At 35.3% G+C, this 21,591-nt stretch overlaps 1 pseudogene; it reads left to right on the forward strand.

Moving 5' to 3' along the window:
* The window catches only part of LOC149239684 (6-phosphogluconate dehydrogenase, decarboxylating 3, chloroplastic-like), a 41,004-nt pseudogene extending 24,071 nt beyond the window's left edge, over positions 1-16,933 (forward strand).
* Positions 16,934-21,591: the final 4,658 nt, after the last annotated feature.

Raw genomic sequence — 21,591 nt, forward strand, 5'->3', positions numbered from 1 at the left:
TATGGATATGCGATGATTTGTTACAAAAACCCTAATTACACTATGTTACGCATGTTCCTTGCAAGAAATAAATCATGTGTGGATAGTGGTCCACTTACTTCCTTCCTAACTACACTCTGTGATCATATAGGGAGATGGAAACTGAGTGGTTTGAGAAAGATTTCAGATGCAACCACAGGATCGTCACAAGGAAGCGAGGGAAGTAGGGGCTACTCCCTTTCTTTACTAACACCCAGTCCTAGTTCTAATAATGATTTGAAAAATAAAAAAGCTTTTGTTATTAAGAAATTTGTGTGGATTTTGTGCCACTTACTTTCCTGCTAATTAAGCTATGTGATGTGAACGAGAAAAATAAGTTGAAAATATATGTGGATTATGGTCACTTAATTCCCTCCTAATTAAGCTATGTTAGAAATGAGCTAGCTAAGTTGAAAATATGTGTGGATAAGGGCCACTTACTTTCCTCCTAATTAAGCTATGTAAGTTGCAAAAATTTCAAAGTAAAAATAACAGTTTCCCTACTAAGAATGGTTAGGAAATAAATATAGTAGTCTATCTAAACTATAAAAAATTGTAGGAGTGTCGAAAGTTCACTAAAGTCTGCTAGAACACTCTCGAAAGAGGAATTACAATGAATTTTGAACCCTTTGTGTGTCTCGTTGGTTATGCTCTGCAAAGTCACATGACTCATGCATCTGTCTCTGGGTGTTGAGATGTGTAATTAGGTTCGGTCTTCATAATGTCTATTGTAATCATGATTTTATATATTTTATATTAAAGAGAAAATATATTTATTATTGTCATTCTTGATGCATGGGTTTCATGCTCAAGATAAATTTATTTGTAGGTCAAGCACCCATTGAGTGCTTCTAGGTTTGTCATAGAATTATGAAGTCAAAATAATCATTGTCATACATGTAAGAAAACTTTGGGCATGTTGTATCTTGTAAAGAATTTTTTTGTAAAGTCACAAGTGTCATAAATATTGTCTAAGACCTTGTCAAACAAGTTGGCCTACAAGAAGGACCAAGTTGGCCTCATGGACAACAATTCAACCTCCTAAGAAGCCTATATATAAGGGAACCTCGACTTCATTTGGCGATATATCCAACAAGCATGAAAGAAAGCATTATTTCCTTAAGAAACAAGTTGGAAAATGACAAAAATTAAGGAAAATAAGGAACAGAAGCAAGATCAAATTTTTGGACCTATCTCTCTCTCGTGTTAGGGTTTCTAAAGTAGCTTCTAGACTAAAATTTCAGAAGTTGTTGGGGAAGTCGAATTCACAAAAGAAACTATTGGGGAAGTCAAAGTTGTAGAGGAATTTGTCGGCGGTCCAAGTTGCTAGAAGTTGATAGGTCAAAGTTGATGGAAGTTGTTGGTTGAAGTTGATGGAAGTCGTTGGTTGAAGTTGCTGGAAGTTTCTAGGTTGAAGTTGTTGAAATTTGTTGGGTCGAAGTTGTTAGAAGTTACTAAAAGTCGTTGGGTAGAAATTTCTAGAAGCTGCTAGGTCAAAATAGCTGGAAAGAAAAGTTCATCAAGAAGGAGAATTTTGACTTTTCCTTGGACTGATATTTGATAAGGGCCTTAGGCCTTGGAATTGATCATCTGAACATTCTATAGGAATAGAAGAATTCTTGTGGTTTTTCCTCTCAATAGGATAGGTTGTGGCATTGTTTTGCAGTCTACATTTCATGTTCTCTTGTTTATTTGATCTTCATGGCAGTTGTTTGATGATAAGAACATAATAATAATAAAGTGAAAGAAGCTAATCAAGTTAAGTCAAATACATCACAAGAGATTATCAAAGTAAGATAAATCACCTAATATAGATGCCCCTAGATTTCTCAACATGGTATCATCTCTAAGGTGACTACAACATGAAGAAGAGGCAACCTCAAGATCACATCATTGAAAAAAAAAAACATAAGGGCTATAAAAACTAAGGAATATCAAGGAGGACCATCCATAACATCACAAGGATCACATCACCACAAATCTTGGAAGAAGTAAAAGACCCCAAAAAACCTACCTCCATTAAAAGAAGGACTACACATTTGAAGCATCTTGAAGTCTCCATATTCTACATTTTTACATCCAAAGGAAGAAAGAATAAGAATTTCCATCATCATCAAAGAAATCAAGGTCATCTCCCTTACATTTGAGCAAATATCACATCTCAAACATCCTTAAAGAAGATCACCAAGGAAGCAACATCATCAATAAGGCATCAAGTTGAATATATCTTCATCTAGGAGCATATTCACTTGACAAGTAAGTATCTTTATATTTATGTATGAATCCAATATCAACATGACTTCATTCTGCAAGGAGAGCAACAAACTGGTTGGGTCGTCAAATTTCCTTGCATGGAAAAAGAGGATAGATTTGATCCTCATAGAGAATGAAGTTATTGAATATGTTAAGGGTTCAATCTCTAAACCATCTCAAGATAAGGATCAAACACTATCGAATTATATCAAAGAAAAATAAGGGCTAATAGAATCCTCATAGAATCAATCAAGGATTCCCCCATCCCTTATGTAATTAAGTTGGAGAAATCAAAAGATATCTATGAAAAGCTGGTAGAATTGTTTTTTGTAAGCATTGCAAGAGAAGTTACATCACTGAGAAATGAACTATATAAGATGAAGTTATCAATGGAAGAAGTTAGCCTCATACCTTATGAAGGTATCATAAATAAGATATAAACTACAAGAAGCAGGATAAATAATTTTTGATAAAGAAATGACCACCATTGTGCTCAATGCACTACTTGATGAATGGGGAAACTTTGTATCAAGTATATATGGAATGAAGGAAGCCACTCAATTCAATGAACTTTGGTCATTATATAAGATTGAAGAAACTAGGTTGAAAGTGTTAGTGTCAGTCTTTGAAGCCTTCCACCAGTGATCAAACATGCTCTTACAAAGTGGTCTTAGGGTGTCAAAGTCAAATTTTGTCATTTCAGTGAGTCTTCAAGTAAAATTTGATCATCAGGTCTTAGGTCTAGGATTTGTTTTCCAAAGTTTTCGAAGTGTCGATCCATGTCACCATTCATCTGAGTGTACCATCATTCAAAAAGTTTTCATCATCAATTCAGGTTCCAATGGGTCATTTTACACCTTGTTTATGCTTCAGTTGTACTTGGGTAAGGCCCATTTCCCTCTCCTAGGGTTTTGAAGGTAATTTTTCTTGGATGGAAAAATGATCAACAAAACTTATGTCCTAATGTTCATACACCTTCCCCTATCCATAATATACCTTCTTAAACAATTCCCATCACTGATATCCCTCAAATTCATTATTTTCCCACAAACCCTATCTTATTGCTACAATTTGACAATTTTCTAGGTTATGCGTGTGTTTTGCCCTTTTGGACCCCTTCCCCTCACTCAATATTTGAAATTCCACTTCCCCTACTTCCTAACATCCATCCCTACTTCCCAAATTTTTCTCAATAATTTATAAGCCCCTCATCCCCTTCATTTCCCTTCATTTCTACAAATCCCATGTTCCACATATCGGGATAGGTTTTCTTAAAACTATGTTTTTGAGAAAGAAAAGATGAATTTGACAATAGTGAGAGAGGATTTTTTCCATCCTTGACCTACGAAGAAAAACATCTTTCAGTTTTTACACAGGTTTCATGGTTTGGGAGAAATGTTGAAAACATCATTGGCCTCACGAGGATTGATGCACTTCAGGAGTGACATTGGGAAAATCAAGATTTAACCTAGCTGGGATGACCAAATCACTTTATTGATGAGTCAACTGATAACTAGACAAAGATAAATTTCCAAATATCTATCATGAGCTTAATTTGGAGTTGAGGAAGACCTTCAAAAGTTGACTGCAACAGCACTCTACATTTAGGCAGCCTCATTCTGCACATTTTGACCCGTCTTGGGAGATTTGACTTTTGACAGGGGAAACGAACTCCAAATTGAAAAATTCAAGATGTTCTGGAAAGCATACTCGATAATATTTCCAACGAGCTATCACATGTCCGATTTGGACACCGGGAATGCCTTCAAATGTTGTCTACAAAAAGGCATTGCGCATCAGGAGGTTGGCGCTGCGCATCAGAGCAATTTTCCCTTTAGAAATTTGAACTAGCAATGCACATTAGGCTGGTGGTGCTGCGCATTGGTCTGTGAAGTTTCCAAACCCTTAAAAATAATCCTCCATCACTTCTTTTGTTGCATTCACCTCCCAACAAGTAAGTATCAACATATCTTGAGCTTAAATAGGGTTTTCATGTATGGTTCATGATTTTTGTCTCCTAAAAGTCAAACCCTAGTTTGCTTCTATACACTATTTCATACCATTGCAAACCATAATCCCTTGTCCCTTTTCCCAACTTCATTTGCCCTAAATCTACCCCTTGATCCCATTTTCCCTAACCTATTTTCCCTTTCCCTATTTTCCCTAAGAAACTAATCCCTTTATGAAACCCTAAGCCCCTCATACATCAAAACCCTAGGTCCTCTATCCATCCCTCTCACTCCCCTACCTCACCTCATCACTATTGTTCCTTTCACAAATCTCTTCATACTCATCTTTTTCCCCCATCTATTATCCACCATTCACCATATCATCACCACATCATCCCATAGAGACAAGCATGGAAAGAGACAGTGACCCTGATTTTGAGGAGGACACCCTAAGTGACAGCTCTAGGGAAAGGATCTTGCAGCAGAAGAAACCTCACAAAGGTGGCAGAATTATCAGGGAGGAACCTATCAGCATGAGTGAACTACTTGCTTGCCCATTAGCCACCACATGCTTTAGATATCAGTCATGTTTTGAGTTTTGTGATATGGCTTGAAAGAGTTAATATTCACCTTGAGGGGCTTCTAAATAAAGTAAATAGAGACAATAAGATGCTAAGGAATATGGCCCACCATTATTTGACCCGGAATTGGATATGAAATAGGAGGATCAAGCACCTTAAGGTAAGATTAAGGAGGGCCTGAAAAGGCAAAAAGAAGGATGATAAGCTTAAAATTTTGGCTGATGCTACTCTAGCCCAGCAAAGTAACCCATGAAGCAGCTTTGAGCCAAAACTGGGTAAATTTTGAAACTATTTTGTCAATTTCAAAATTTTGAATTATGCAACATAGGAAATTCCAGTGGATGCGTAGCGCCACCGGTGCTGCACATTGGATTGGAACACCCATTTGCAAAATGGATTGTACTTCTGGATTCATTATCAAAAGCACATCAATCCCTAAAAGTTGCATCTCATTTGGATCAAAACTAGGTCTCCTAAAGGGAAAAAAACACTCAAAAAGTGCCCTCTCTGCCACTTTATGCACCCATAGGAAGAATTCTTGGGAGAATTCATTTTTGAACAGGAAAATGACCTCCAAATTAGGAAATTCAAGATGTTTCAGAAACTAGACAGACAGAGCTTTCCAACAAGCTATCTTGGGCTTAATTTGGTAGAGTGTAAGACCTTCAAAAGAAGGCTAGAAGCGGTGTTGCGCATACAGAAGATGACACTGCGCATATAGCTGATTTTGCAAATTTTGCCCAGAACTCTGAAATTTTTCCTAGTTTGACTGCCAGTTGACTTTTTCTCTCATCCTTGGTGAATTTATGATTGTAAATGATGTAATGCAATGTAAATATGAATGTAAAATGACTTGAGGGGGTAGATACATCAGTTAAAAGTGGTTTGGAAGTGAATGTATCAGTTTCCTTGGTTTTAGAGGCAAGTTGTTCCACTGCCTATTTTCTTGTTCCTAGTTTAGATGTGGTTGAAACAACTCCTAATCTCTTGGATTTGACCCCTAATGGCTAGCTCAGGTGGTTTTATTGCCTATATTATGTACTTTCTTAGTCATTTGTAAAGGTTGGACTCTTTTGGAAGTGGTGCACTCATTGTATACTTGTATCAGCAGTTTGGCAAGGAATAAAACCAGGTTTCACAGCTATTTTTGTGGGATTCTTGTGATAATGAGTTTATGTATTGTTTCTTCTTCTGTAATGAGTTATTCTTATGTGTTATATGTCTCCAAATCTCTCTTTTTCTTCTAAACTAAATGAATCAAGATAAATAGACAAAATACACTAATAACAGTGCTTTGTCTTGGGAATGCATTTGGTTTTTTATGTTTTCAACAATTTGAAGAGGACTCATGGTTTCTTCATGCCCTCCTCAGCTCCTCAACAGTCTTAAATCAATCATCTCATCCAATTACTAGTACATAAACACTTATCTATCTCACCCCATAGAACATGTTTGTATCTCTGATTTAATTTCCCGGACCCAACCTGCCTACTCCATTGGATCCAGTAACAAAATTTTCAAAATCAACCCAAAAACCCTAAAGCTACTATACCTAGCCTAAAATCCATATTTGCAGTCATCTCCATTGAGATTGACAAGGAGAGAGCCCTCTCCCGACCTGGTAGGGCTAGCTACCAGGTTAAGCGTGGTTTATGGTTACCCTAGAATTGCTTCAATTTAGCCTGAGGTCAATCTAGGCTCTAACAAAAAGAAAAAGAGATATTGGATCAAATGAATAATTTCGACCATATGCTGCCATGGCTAGGGGAAAAGGAAAGTTTGGAACGTTTGATCCTTGAAAAAAAATGAAAGATCAATATGTCAAAGATACAATATTATGCGTGTAATGAATATGGGAACTTTAAAATGAATTGTCCCAAACTCAAGAAGGATAACAAGAAGATAAAGGAAAGAAATGAAGCACATGTTATCAAAGAAGTGGAAGAATTAAAAAAGAAGAAACCCATGAAGGAGGAAGTGAAAGATATCTATTATGAATATGATAACCTCTTTCACTTAGTTCTTTTCAATTATAGAATATGATTGAAAGCATCACAAGTATGATAGGATGCATTATAGTGAGATAGATATGACATCATCATAGAAGCATGGAGGGATAGATGAAGTAGAAAGTCTACAAGGTTATAGCAGTCATCATGATAGAAATGGAATCTCCATTGGACACATATAAGGAAAAACTAAGTAGCAGTATATATGGTTGTAGGAAAGTCATCTAGTAATATATAAGATAAAATAATACAACATCATCAATAAGGAGCATTTTTACAATGATGATCATCAAGATCCTCCATTGGAATCTTCATTAGAAGGTTCATCTCCACTAGGAAGAAGCAAGTGCCTCACATATATTCCACATTCCACCTTGTGTGGGATTCACTCATAAAGTATGATAACCAAGATGTGCAACATGTAAAGTTGGTTGAATTAATTTCATCTTTAAGTAAGGAAAAAAAATATTCTAGAAGGAATTCTAGATAACCAAAAGGAGGAATAGTTATGTATATATTTGATAGATAAATTCCTATGATCAAATAGTTGCAGAAAATATGCTTGAATGCTCTATCTCATGAGCATGATTGAAGAAGAATAAAATATTCCATTAGAATGATGCACGAAGGCATGTATACAATGTTCCTTGAACTCTTCTACATATTGAAAAAATGAAAGAATATGAGGTGGTTGGAAACTATGGTTTCTATGATGAAGGAAATATGTATAGAAGTTCTTGGGGAAGCAATATGTGAAGAAAGGAAGAAGAGTTAGTGAAATATGTAATTCTAGTCATATAAGAGAAGATAAGTGATCAACATCGAATAACTAGAATAATTAGCTATGACATATCCATGGAAGAAGAAGGTATGAAGACCCGTATGTCTATTGCAAAACAAGATCTTGGTAATGAATTCCTTGGATATGGATTCATACATGTGTAGGATGTTGTGGTTGCAATAAGTTGATTTCATGATAAAAACCCATCATAAAAAGGTAACTTTGATTTGATGTTCATTTTGATTTTTGAAAATATTTGGTTGTGTTAAAATAGGTCTACCGAAAAAGGATTGTAGAAGTCACCTAAAACTAGAACTCATCATATTGGATGGAAGTTCCTATAGAAACATGCCTTAGAAGAGGTAGCTATATCAAGGAAATCCACATATGGAATAGAATATCACTTTTTGATGAAGAGAAGGATGACATGACTAATGGTTCAATGTTATAGTCCATTGAAGGGAAGTGATGGAGAAATATGGCAAAAGCCCTAAAAAGAAGTTATGATGAAGAAGGATCCATAATGAAGAAGATGAAGTTCATGACATGATGCGTAAAGAGGAGCCATACAAGAAACCACTAGTACCATGATCTCCACCAAAGTGAAGAGAGCTACTATTGGAAACATGTCCCTAGTTGAGAGGGAGCTTGGGCAAGTCCCTTGTAAAAGATAGATTGGGAATATTCATTTTATAGGAATGTGTAGATCCTCCCTAGTTGAGAGGGAGAGATAGACAAATCATTCTTGTCTTCATGTCATGAAGAAAGAATGGAGGATTGGGTAATCATATGAGATTTATTTCGATATTGATTGAGGAAATGGTGGGGCATCCAATAGATAAGAGTTGAAGAGGAAAATCATTGAGGATGTGTTATTCCAAGAAAGGAATGGTCCTAAAAGGACATACCTTGTGAACATATAGATGGGGTATGTGCCTTAAGAGACAATGATGATGGTGTCTATCAGTCATTTTCTCACCAAAATTGTGCTCCAATCTTGTGGAGAATAGAACTAGTAGTCAAGGCCTTGCCATGTGACAATGTTAGTTGGTATGATGAGATGCACTAGTATAAGCAAAGAAAATAGATAATGAGATGGCTTACCAATCTGACTCTTCTTTTGAGAATTCTTCGATATGAGAATGTCCAAGTACCTTGTATGGATTATGAATAGATCCCTAGTTAAAAGGGAATGTTCAAATGTGTAACTAGGTTCGGTCTTCATAATGTCTATTTTAATCATGATTTTATATATTTGATATTAAATAGAAAATAAATTTATTATTGTCATTCTACATGCATGTGTTTCATGCTCAAGATAAATTTATTTGTAGGTCAAGAACCCAATGAGTGCTTCTAGTTTTTTCATAGAATTATGAAGTCAAGAGAGTGATTGTCATACATGTAAGACCCCTTTGGGCATGTTGTATCTTGTAAAGATTTTTTTTGTAAATTCAAAAGTGTCATAAAGACCCTCTAGGACCTTCTCAAACAAGTCGACCTACAAGAATGATCAAGTCGGCCTGATGGAAAACAATTCGACCTCCTAAGAAGCCTATATATAAGGGAACTTCGACTTCATTTATAGAGATATTCCACAAGCATGAAAGAAAGTTCGATCTCCTCAAGAAAGAAGCTAGATTAGGACGAAAATTGAGGAAATAAGGAAGAGAAGAAAAATCAATTTTTTGTACCTCTCTCTCTCTTGTGTTAGGGTTTCTAAAGTAGGTGTTGGATCAAAACTGTAGAAGTTGCTAGGTAAGTTGGAGTTATAGAAGAAATTGTTGGGTAATTAAAAGCTACAAAATAAGTTGTTAGGAATCGAAGTTGCTGAAAGTTACTGGGTTGAAGTTATTGGGTCGAAGTTGCTGGAAGTTGCCGGGTCAAAATTGTTGGAAGTTTCTAGGTCAAAGTAGCTAGAAAAAAAGTTCATCAAGAAGGGGAAGTTTGAATTGGTATTGGAGGGGTATTTGACAAGGGTCTTAGGTATTGGAATTAATCATATTAACATTCTATAAAAAGAGAATAATTATTGTGGGTTTTCCTCCCAAGAGGAGAGGTTTTGGCTCTAGCTTGCAACCTACATTTTTTCTCCTCTTGTCTATTTGATCTTCATAGTTTGGTAGTTGTTTGATGATAAGGCCATAATAATAATCAAGTGAAAGAAGAATATAACCAATTTAACTTAAAATACATCACAATCAGTTATCAAAGTAAGAGAAATCGCATAATCTAGCTGCCCGTAGATTTCTCAATAGTGGGAAAATTAGTGAGATCGGATCGAAAAAATAAACAAAGGTATTTTTCGGGTCGCAAAAAGGTCCTAGGGAGGCCTGCGTAATTCTAGTACTATTTTGGATGAAAAAAAAATGAAAGTTTTGAGGAGAAGAACTTGGAACAACCAATTAGATTAAAGAAGGCAAGAAAGTGGAGTCACCATTTTGTATTTAGTGTTTTTTTAACTAAGGGTCCCAAAAACACTTGGAGCTGGTTATTTCCTACGAGGAGAATACAAATAATTGGATGATGTTAGTGCTGAAATAAGAACCAACAAAGCATTGAATATAATAGAAACAATGCATAAACAAGATTAAACTAAAACTAAAGTAAACAACATGAAACAATCTTAATGAATCAAAAACACATCAATAAACGTATAGGAACGTGATCCTCTTTGTTGATTATTGGTGATGGAAGAGTTAAAAATAACATATCAAGACACTTGAAGGGAGTTTCTTGAGAAAATATGCTGAAGAGATCTCAATAAGAATTTCCCTTCTTCAATCTCCTTTGCAAAATCCTCTCTCAAAGAAGCAAAGAGAACTCTCCATAGTGGCAGAATCCTCTCAACAATGGAATCCAGGATTGATTGGGAGCAATTTTACTAGCATAAAAATGCAAAAACATCTTCTTATATTGGTCTTCCAATTCCTTCTATATAAATAATTTGAACTCCTCTTTCCCTCCCTTGGCTCATCAATGAGAAAATGACTTGAGAGAAGGACAAGAGGATTCCTTTGGGGGCTACATATCTCCAAATTGGCTCAAAATCGGTTGTCCTTGGGCAGTAATTGTTAGGGAAAATTGTACTATTAATTGGTCTCAGACTACTAATTTGATAACATATAATGATTTTGTATATGTTATCAAATTGTGTGGAGTGGTCTTGGACTATTGATTGGACTTTGAGCAGCTTGTGCGACTATCAACGGAAAATCCATGCAATATTGAATTTTTTTCCTTTAGAGCTCTCGTGCGGGTTGATTTTTTATTATTATTCAACTTTGGAAAACCTTTGATTTGTTTATTTTCATGATGTTTCCAGCTAGAAAAGATTCACCTATACATGTTTTTGTCAGATTTTGGGTGTCATCTAACCCGTACAAATGTGTATGATATTTCCATATTAACAATTATATTTTTTTCAAAGAAATGGGTAGGAATTTGTATTATTAAAAAAATATGGTTACTAGGCTATAACCTTTACATATTCCAATCTTCCTTAGAGGTTTGAAATTGAGCATGGAGGCTCCATCCAAACCCTCAAGCAAGTTCTCCATGTTGGATATTGTAACTAGATTCGATCTTCATAATTTCCTTTGTACTTATGACATTGTATATATTTGTAAAAAGAAAAAAAAAATATTATTTTAAGCATGGGTTTCATGATCAAATTGATTTGTCACTAGGTCAAGAATGTTCTTCATGCTCCTAGGGTTTATTGAGGCAACATAATCTTTGTCATCTGTATAAGACCCATTTGGGAAATTTGTAAGAAGAAAGAAAATATATTTTTGAATCTCGAAAGTCAAAATGACCTCCAAGAACAAGTCATCCTTACTCGTAAATAGTTAGCGTAAAAGAGGCCTATTTGACCTCTTGAGAATGGTATATAAAGGAAGAGAACTTGACTCATTTGGATACTCTTCATGCTCAATTTGGAGCAAGAGAAGAAAAGATCAAGAAAGCAAGAGAAAGTCAAAGAAAATGAAGAGGATATAATTTTTATGCTTGGATTCTCTCACATGTACAAGATTAGGGTTTCTAGGTGATTGTAGAAAGCTAAAAATTGCAGTTCTAAACTATAGGTTTGAAATAGAGGGTCGAAACTCTGATTTGACTAGAAATTTTGTAGTTTGACTTTCATTGACCTTGTTTACCTGAGCTTATTTCAAGAAGGAACCTTTGGAGGGCTGACTTGGTGATTCAAGGAGGTCTTGGATTTGGTCTTTGGGTCTCGGATTTCTCATTTGATTCTATTAAAAGAGAAGAAATTATTTCTAGTTTCTCCCCTTGGACTGGTTTTTCCCTAGCTTGGAGCCTACATCTTGTGTCTTTTGTATTTTATGATCTTCATGGTTTATGCTCTTTATAATTTTGATGAAACTAATATAATAAATAATAATAAGAAGCTAACAAAAGGTTCACAAGAAATTATTTTAATAGTTTCCCTACTTGATTCTCTAACACCCCATGACATAAAAATTTCAGACCCTTTCCAACAAAACATTCTCCTAAAAACTCCCAATATCTAGATACATTTACATTCCATTATTAACTACTTCTGTGTTGACTTAGTCTACCTTCTTGTTTTCCTTGGTGAAATTCCTTTTAATTTCTTCCCAACTAAAGTCCAATCCATGTTTTCTTCTATTTATAACAAATCATTCTTTGAAAAGTGAAATTTGGATTCTTCCTCATCTATTTGATCTATCCAGTAAGATGCTTTTGCAGGAATAATCCATATGTATTCAAGAGGGAATTTTTTTTCCATGAGGGTTTGTTTCTTTTCCACTTTTACTGCATCTAGAGGATCCTCATTGACATGTTATATTCTTGCTTGGTTTCCATTGTCGCTTATGTAATTTCTTTGGTTTTATCTACTTACTTCTTGTCGTCGATTTCTTCGTTATCCTCTAAGTCTTCCTCTTTGAATATCGTATAGTAACCACTCTAAACACATTTGTTATCACCTAAAAAATGATTAGCTAGCCATTTCTTACAAAGTTAATTGAAATACACCATGTAGGATAGTTTTTACACATGAAAACCCACTTTCACCTTAGAGAACCATTTTCCTAAATTATTTGTAATTAAAGCCCTTGAAACCTACAATAATAATTAAATAAATAATTATTTATCTATTGTTCTTTCGAAATAATTATTAAATAATTATTTAATGATTATTTCTAAACCGTTTTGATTAAATCATCCAAGAACAATTAAATAAATAATTATTTATTTATTATTCCATATTTATCCCTTATTTCTCTCATTGAGATAATTATTAAATCATTATTTAGTAATTATCTCTTACTCACTTTGACAATACCTTCTTAAGTAATTAATACATCATTTTTTATTTGTTAATTACTTTAACCATTTTCTAAGTTAACTCAATAAAATATTCCTAATAGTTAGATCATGATTTCATCTAATAATATTCTATTATAAATAGAAGGGTTTCTCCTCATTCTTTACATATGACCATTTCATTGTCATCAATATTGTCCTCTGGCATTTGAGCTCCTACTTTTGAGTTCAAGCCACCATCATTTCCTTTTTCCCTCTATATCCATCGTGAGAGAAAGGGTTGTAGCTAAAGCAAAGGGTAGCAAAGAACCTATCCCACAAAGGGGAATGTTGTAGATCGGAGTCTGCATATTCTCCTCACCAGGTGTTATATGCAATAATATTTTATTAATAAAATTTCATTGGGTTTACATTATTTTGTACACTGTTATTTTCTTTTTTGTTTTTGCATGCCATTTTCGGCAGGGTTTTATAACAACTATTTTGTAGATCTGAAGAGAATTAATAAGTTATCCATTGTTGGTAGGGTTAGCAATCACTAATAAATTAAGTGAGGGTTTTTGGTACACCTTCCAAAAACTTTCAGAGTAACAACCTTCCCACCTTTTGGGCCTTCATTTTTTTTCTCTAGTCTTTATTGTTCTGTAAATGCTTGTGGAAATTTTTAATTACATACCCCACTTCATAGCATGCTCCGAAATGAATTATTCTTACAATTGATATTTTGGAACCAAACACATTTTCAAGTCATCAAGTTAATCCCTGCGAGATAACCCTTGTTGAATTCCATATCCAAACATATTCAGACATAAGTAGTCTTGAAAAATTTTGTAGTTTCAGGACAATGATGATAAAACTTCCCCAACGAATTCCAAAAAATGGATAAAAATGGGACATTCCAAAAATGAAAGGAAAGTTTTTTAATTGTTACACAAACTAGAGCCGTAGGGATTAACTTCGTTATCAATTCAAATGTGGGAGTCCAGGGCTACATGAAGAGTTCGATACTACCCCAAAATCACAACCCAACTTCACAAATAGCCCTCTATATTATCAAAACCGTAATGAAAAAAGCCCAAGCCATAGGGGTAATATTTAGTTCATCTACCAAAAGGAGCTTCCACGTCTCAGATATCCATTTGTGAAATTTAGTAAACCATGACTAGAAGCCATTAAACCTGCAAACCAAACCTTGCTTTGATTTTTTTTCACAATTGAAAGCTTCCTCATCCAAAGGAATAATGAGTGAAGGAATTTCTTGAAGAACCAAAAGACCAGAACAAAATTTTAGCATGGAATTATATGAAACTAAATAGGATTTTGCTTGACTGGTAGCCATCCTTGCAAAAGAAATTATTGTTTTCACTGAATCACCACTATTCACCATTGAACGAAATGAAAAATAAATATGCAAAATATTCATGCAAACTAAGCATAAAATCATCCACTAGGGTGTAGCCCTCACTGTTGCAAGGGTTTTAAGAGGTCCATCCATACTCCTTTCAAAAAAAATTATCAAGGTGACATGATAGCTAGAAATTCTTTACAAGTAGGATTATGGTGTCCAACATTGTTTAAATATTGTTAAAGAGAAGTATAGAAGTGTGCAATCTATTAGAGGATAGGAAAAATATTGCCAGAAAATGAAATTCCACTCCTCTATAAAATCAAACCTACCATTTGAGATTTGCGTTGTCGAATTTGTTGATCAATTTCCCAAAAGGGCCAAAAGAAAGGGAAAAAATATATTATGACTATAGTGGAATACTAAATGAAGTGGGCGGAAGCTAAATCGGTTGAATCTTGTAAAAAATAAGTAGCAGCCAAATTTATTTATGAAAAAGAAGTAACAAGATTTGGATGCCTCCTGACTATAATTAGTGATAGGGGCACACACTTTGTCAATGCTACAATTAAAATATTGCTACAAAAATTTATGATTGAGCATACAAAAACAATGACTTACCATCCACAAACCAATGGTGCAGTACAATCCTTTAACAAAACCTTACATAAAGAGCTCCCTAAGATATGCAATATCTATAAAGGGGACTAAGATGATAAAATATCGACATTTTTATGGGCATATTGCATGGCATTTAAGCAATTGACTAGGCACATGCCATTCAAGCTAGTTTATGGACAAGAAGCAATAATGCCATTCATTTATAACACAAATCTAGCAAGTGCACTGTCTTTGATAAAGTATGACATTGGGAAAACTAAAAAAGAGTGACTTTAGTAGCTTCATGGAGTAGAAGAAAATAAACTCCATGCACTCCATTAGCAACAAGTCAATAAAAAATAGAAAAAGTCATGGAATAGTAGGAATCTACAAGAAAAGCATTTGAAAGTAGGAGATCTAACATTATTGTATCATAGTTGAATATAGGGGGAACTAAGAACACTAGAAAATGCATGGCTAGGCCCCTTTGTAATAGATAACATACAATCTTCCAACGCAATGCAGTTGAATACACTTCAAGGGATCCTACTTGAATCAGTAGAAAATAGCATCTGGATGAAAAAATATATCACTCGATGGCTTTAGCATGTCCACGGGTGAAAAGCTCTCTAAGGTATATCATTCAATGGCTTTGGCGTGTCCACTGGTGAAAACCTCTCTAAGGCACCAATGAGCTTAAGATTATCACAAAACCATGTTGTGTCAATCTAGCCTACTAACCATATGTTTAATGATTTTAAGTTTAAGTTACTCATTAAAGTAACTTTATAATTATAATTATTATAAGTAGTTTCAAACTTCAGTATAATAAGGATTATGCTAGAAAAGAAGTATTCCGAGAAGAAGAATCATACCAAACATATATTAGAACAATAAAGCAAGGTAAAGATTTGAGAAAAGTGTTGATAAAAAATCTAGGACACCAAGTGGTATCAAAGCGGTGACGACTCCATAGTAGAAATAATGCCATCAAGATATGAGACGATGAACCTGCTCTTGCCTCCACCATAGCCATGATATTTACCATGATAACGTAACTAAAAAACCATTTACATTTCAATTTTTCAAATCTGGGCCCAAGTGGTATAAGAGCAGTGACGACTCCAGGGTAGAAAAACCACGGATGATGCCAAAATATTAGAGGATGAATCTGCTTTTGCCTTGGGCCATTGACGACATTGAGTTTCTCCAGTAAGGGTTTACAAAACAAAGCACGGAGAAATCTAAGAGCGTATATGATGATCCTCGAATCTGCACCATCGCTAGGAGATTCAATCTGTAAAATATTAGATTCGGCGATCCCAAGGACTTCGTTCCATCCCTCCAGAAATCAAGGGTTGTGGTCATCCTCCTCAAGGTCGAGCCTCCGGTCGACCACACCATCTCGATGCTCTCGGAGTACATGGAGTTCAACGACTATATCGTAGACGGAGGCAACGAGGGGTGCGAGAACAACGAGCAGAGGGCCAAGCAGGTGACCGAGAAAGGCTTGATATACCTAGGAATGGGGGTCTCGGACGCAAGGAAGGAGCTCGCAACAACCCTTCGCTCATGCGTGGTGGAACCCTCAAGGCCTATAAGCATATTGAAGACGTGGTCACCAAGGTCGTTGCGCAAGTGCACGACTGGCTTTGCGTTACTTATGTGGGAACTGGAGGTGCTGGGAATTTTGTAAAAATGGTTCACAACAGCTTTAGTATGGAGACCTGCAGTTCATCTCTGAGGCCTATTATGTGCTCAGCTATGTCGCGGGTCTAACCAATGAGGAGCTGCCAAAGACCTTTGCAGGGTGGAACATAGGTGAGCTCGAGAAAGGCGGGTGCATTGTCAGGGTTGTTTTCTTGGATCAAATCAAGGCGGCCTGCGAACGGAACCCACAACTTCCAAACCTCTTGGTTGCTCCAGAGTTTGCGAGAGAGATGGTTGAGAGACAGGGTGCTTGGAGAAGGGTAGTGAATTTGGAATTCAGTGCCGGCATCAGCACTTCGGTTATGAACGTGAGTCTTGCCTATTTTTATACTTATTTCAACGCCGAATTACCTGCTAATATTTTCCAGGCATAACGAGACCTATTCGGTGCACATACTTACGAATGGATCGATCACTTTGGTTCTTTCCATGCAGAATGGACAAAGATTGCTAAGAAGAAGAGGGCTGGGATGAAAATGAATTTGTTCCCCAGGTTCAAATTATGTTTCTGCTAACCAAATTCCTAAGCATGCAGTCTGAGTTCTTCCTGTCAGTTTGACATCAAGAACCCTTTTTTCATTGACAAAGATGGTGCTCTATGCCAAGTGCAATGAAATAGCATGACTAACAAACCCATTGATGGGTTTTTGTTTCAATTTTAGATGCAGTGGATATAAAGAATCTTGGTTCAACACCAGGCTTAGCTTGTAGGACCCAGGTCCTTCGTTTGTCGGGTCTACCTCATCTCATCCTTCATTTGGATTTTGGCAATGTGGGTTTTGGCATTGTAACTTTTGTGGCATCCTCATTGTTTGGAGGTGTTATTAGTTATTCTGCGAATGACATTCACAATTTATTTATTTTTTAATAGATGTATCGCATTAAATATTTGGGAAGCTTGGTATGGAGTATGGCAGGCCGACTTAGTGTACAAACTTAAGTATTTAGAGAAAGTGTTTACGATATCTTATTGGAATGTGAAAATGTACAAAGATGAGCCACCAAATTTATATCAAATAGATTGACAAGTGATATTGAGGTTCACTACATGGTATTTCTATCCTAGAACCCTGGTTCATCATGGTTTTGGGTCAATCACACAAAACACTTTGCCAATGAAGTCCATTTTCTCAGCCACACTGTCCACCTTACAGTTGGCCCACCAGCATTACGGGGTATCTCTATCCTAGGCTTTTTGTTCATCATGGTTAGCGGTCAACCACGCAAAACCCTTGCCATCGAAATCCATTTTCTTTGCCACACACTGTCAATATCACAATTGGCTTGCAAGCATTACATGGTATCTCCATTTTCAAATTTTCTTGGCAAAACCCTTGCCATCAAAATCCATTTGGTTGGCCACACACTATCGATATCATAATTGGCTCACAAGCATTACATGGTATCTCTATCCTCGAATCTTCTTTCATCATGGTTACGGGTTATCCACAAACCCCCGATTATGGGTTAACCACACAAAACTTTTGCCTTCAACAACACTTGATCATCCACAACTCATCTTTGAAAAAAGCCTCTTCGCAGGGAAATTCACGCAATGGGGACCATTGCTTCATAAGGGAAGATGAATGATCTCAATGGAAATTCAGCCATGATGTTTACCCTTGGTAATGTAACTAAAGACCCTAAATAACTCACCCATGGTATTATCCATACATAGTATTTTATCACACATGTTATTTACTCATGGTAATGTAATTAAAAAAAGTTATAAATAACCAACCTCACTTTGTAATAGAATAGATTGTCTACCACAATATAGTTATTATTATCTTATTTTTTTTTTTTTTCAATTTTTTTTTTTTAAGATCTTAGGCCCTAAGATCTGTATCAATGAGATGATATCGACAATTGTAATAATATGAAAAGAGGAAAAATACCTACTTAAGTTTTGAGAACATTTTAATGCATAGTCAACTCGACCAGAAGTGGAGAGGAAATATCACGACTCAATTTCAAAATACATATAGATCAAATGATACTACTTGGCCTAGATGTTACATTCGACAAAGATATCGAGCATAATTTAAATTATTTTGCTGACAACCTAGCATGTTCGAAAAGTGCTCCAACTACCAAAAACATCAAAATATCTCAACCACGTGCCTCAAATAATCCAAGAGTAATGGAAACAACCAAACTAAATGTGATTGGATAAGTAGAACTAGAGGTTGTGGACGAAATTAATATTGATTTAAATACACTAACTCTATGCATAAAACTGAGGTGGATATTAAATCTACCTATTATTGCTCTTCATATATTGTCTATTGTAGCGCCCGAGCTCTCTGATATTATAGATATTGCAAGTATATCTATTTGAAACTCTAAATTTGAGTGCTTGAGAGGAAAATAATTTCAGGATGATTTCGAGAGGAAAATAATTTCAGGATGATTTCAAGATGACAACTGATATTATAGATATTGCAAGTATATTTATTTGAAACTCTAAATTTGAGTGCTTGAGAGGAAAATAATTTCAGGATGATTTCAAGATGACAATGAGGCATGTGCATTTTCAAGTCGAGGAGGCCCTACCCAGGCAAGATAGAAAGTTTGATTTGAAAAAAATACCATAAAATAGTTTGAGGTTTGGCTCCATAATATCAAATAGGAAAAAAATTGTGAGCTCTTCTACTAATTTTTTTTTTCTATATTTTAAAAAATGGGGTATCGTCAATAATAAATGATTATATAAGTATAGAAGGTACACAAATAAGGAATTAATTATTAATTGGGCACACCCATGGTCACATATTTCAAGGGCCTCAAGCAAGAAGTTGCAAAATTTATAATCATTTGATTTCATGGAGTTTTAAGGTTGGAAAATCCATTATCTATGATAGCTACTTCCATTTACAAAATTATCTGCTTGTCACATAGGGGTGATAAAATCCTGGAAGAGTTCTACACTAATGTATAGCTTAGAGAGTTCACTGGAGGAATAGCAATCAAAATTTCAAAAGGGAGTATTATCAGCGATGATCAAGACCCTTGGGTAAAATGCACTTTCATAAAAATTTAATTGTGCCTTACTCTGATGGTTTGAGCAATTGATGTGAAATTAAATATGGTAAAAGACATTAGTCAAATAACTAAGCCAGGGAAGCAGTACAACCAACCATACCATGTGGTGGAAATGCTGAAGACTAATTGCCAAGAATGCCAAAATTTTGATAAAGCTTGTTTCTCATCTTTGTTAATTTGGATTACTCTGATGCAAGTCTCCCAAGTTGGAGGAGTTGCATTCACTAAGAAAATTGTTCCTCTAATGAAGGATTTCAAGACTTTTTCGCATGAGTGGTGTGGTATCCCTAACTCCGTCTCAAAACAAGAAATTTTTAGAAATTCGCAAATAAATTTAAAAGTGCTATCAAATTGATGGATATTTTCTCAATATATTTTTCATATGTTACCCAATACATCACAAATTCAGCTAGGTCTTGATATGACCAAGGTTTTGGTATGTTAATTAGTAAGATGTGCAACTTAAAGAATTACCATACCAACCTTCAACCCAACAAATATTTGATGGGTTAATTTGGTAAACATGTTTGGAATTTGGAATTGTTGAGAGGGGGAGTTGAATTAGTAATTATAGTATTTTTGTTTTTAAAACAAAAATCACTGAATCAAACAATAAAATGCATTCACAATTGTACACAATGATTTTATAGTGGAAACCCTTCCAAGATAAAAACCATTAAGACTTATTTTTATTATGATGTAAATGCAAAGCACCCACTCTGTGTTCTTACTCCAACACTGTCACACTCTACACCTTTGTACTTACTGTTCAACTTCTCTTTCTTTTTATTCCAACTGTGCACTGCTTGAGAATAGGTATTTCATTAAATTTTGCTTCGGCTCAAGGATGTACTTTTGATTGATCTAGCTATAGTTCACTGAATATATCTATCTGATAGTCTATTCCCTTTCTTTGGAATGACAAGAAACTTGGTGTTTAATTCCACCAACTATGCTTTTCAATTAAAGCTACTCAAACTTTAGTTGTGATTATGCTAGTTAGCGCACTCAATCTTTTGTTGCAGTTTCTATTAGTGGTTTTCCGTCATTTCATCAACGAAATTGGATCTTGTAGTTTGCACCATCCTTCTCTATCTAATTTTGCAATGAGATCCTTTAATTCATAACATGTTTCAACACCAATTTCTCAATTGTTTATATTCTTCAGAACTTGAGCCTTTTTCATATGACCATAGTCAGGACCAAGGCTTTCGCCATAATGGCACTCAAAACCTAGTTTGGGTTCAACACTTACTTGATGTTGCACCGAAGTGTTCCATTCCCAAATACCAAACTATCGAACAACTGAACAACACGTGTTTAGGCCCATTGTCTAGCTTCAATATAATTATGAGAATTCTATAACAAAGTAAATTATATGCATCCACCACCTATTGGCACAACTCCCAATATAATTCCACATCATCAACTAACAATACTACAACATTCATGGTTACTTCATCCTGCAGCTTGACACTCTCTAAGAACTACCACATGTCACATGGATTTGGCCCACTTGGCCATCCAAAAAGTCTAAATATTCCTAACATGTTTGCCTTCCACATGATGCCACATCATCACCTTGCCATAGTTAGCACCACCTTATTAAACATGTCACTACTCCAAGTTATCTCTTTGTACGAAAAGGAAAATATCGATTTCCAACCTTTCCTTGTGATTGAATTCGAGTAGAACATCCCGAGCACCCAAGCTCTTGCATAACCAATTAACCTGAGCACAATAACTAGCACAAACAGATGAAACATACGAAACTAATGATGGGCCTGAATACCAAATTTCCAAGCGGCCAATCTTGCTAAAATAGATGAACTTGCCTGAACAACCAAACTTGCCTGAATAATTGAAGTACCACGAACATATGCATTGCATTACACTTCTTGTTTTCCTTTCAAGAAGCCCTAACCCACAAAATTCTTGAACACTTCAAATACTTTTAGACTATCACATACAATTAAAAAAGTATTTT

Source organism: Pinus tabuliformis, chromosome 8 (assembly GCF_031772625.1).
Source record: "Pinus tabuliformis cultivar Carrire ecotype Pingquan chromosome 8, CPIR1, whole genome shotgun sequence".
NCBI lineage: Eukaryota > Viridiplantae > Streptophyta > Pinopsida > Pinales > Pinaceae > Pinus > Pinus tabuliformis.